Consider the following 882-nt stretch of genomic DNA (forward strand, 5'->3'; position numbering starts at 1 on the left):
ATTCAGAAAAGTATACAGTTTTGTGAATTTTTACAACTTGAACATACCCACATGACTAGCACCTAGATTTAGAAACAGAGCATTTCCAGTACCTTACCCATCTCATCCTTTATTCCTTTCCAAAGGTAAACACTATCCTGACTTCTAACAACATAGATTAGTTTTGCCTATTGTTTTACTTAATTAAAGAGATCATTCTTTATGTGCTGTCCTGTGACTGGCTTTTTTGCTTTTTGTTTGTGAGATTCATCCATTCCACATTATTGATGGGCATTTGTGTAGTTTTCAGTTGGGGTTGTTATGTATAAAACAGTACTAAAATGAAGAATCTTGTACATATCTTGTAGTGAATGGGTTACAGTCTAATATGCCAATTAGCCCCTGAACTTTAGTCAGCTAATAATCGAAACATTTTAAGAAATATCAGTAATCTATTAATTCTCTGATCCCTTACGCTTCTCAAATTAATGACAATAGCAATGTGATGAATTTTGTTCTAGCAGACAGTTAAATTACTGATAGATCACCTTGAACCTGTGGAGGATTAATTTTATGCATTGTTAGCATGGTTCTGTTTCAATTTTACCCTTAGTCTTAGTCCTAGAACATAGTGTTAAGAAATAAAAAGGCATGGCCTTTTGTTTACCAAGTTCTCACTTCAGACTTAGTCTCCTCTGTAGCAGACAACTGCTGAAGTCTCTGCTCAGTTCTTACAGCCTTCCCAGCTATTGGTTTAGAGCCTGCTCATTCACGTGCAATTCAAAAGCTTCCTCCTCTGTGGAGTCCTCCTTTTCACTGTTTTCCCCCTAAATTTTCCAGTTGCTTGGCAATCCTAAATTCCATCTCCAGACTCCTTGTGCTAATAAGACTATGGCTTTCTCT

At 36.4% G+C, this 882-nt stretch overlaps 1 protein-coding gene across 1 annotated transcript in view; it reads left to right on the forward strand.

Moving 5' to 3' along the window:
* The window catches only part of NDUFS4 (NADH dehydrogenase (ubiquinone) Fe-S protein 4, 18kDa (NADH-coenzyme Q reductase)), a 133,471-nt gene that overhangs the window by 112,193 nt on the left and 20,396 nt on the right, over positions 1-882 (forward strand). The gene's annotated exons all lie outside the window — the stretch shown is intronic.

This window comes from Propithecus coquereli, unplaced genomic scaffold (assembly GCF_000956105.1).
Source record: "Propithecus coquereli isolate 6110/MARCELLA unplaced genomic scaffold, Pcoq_1.0 Scaffold47, whole genome shotgun sequence".
Taxonomy (NCBI): Eukaryota; Metazoa; Chordata; class Mammalia; order Primates; family Indriidae; genus Propithecus; species Propithecus coquereli.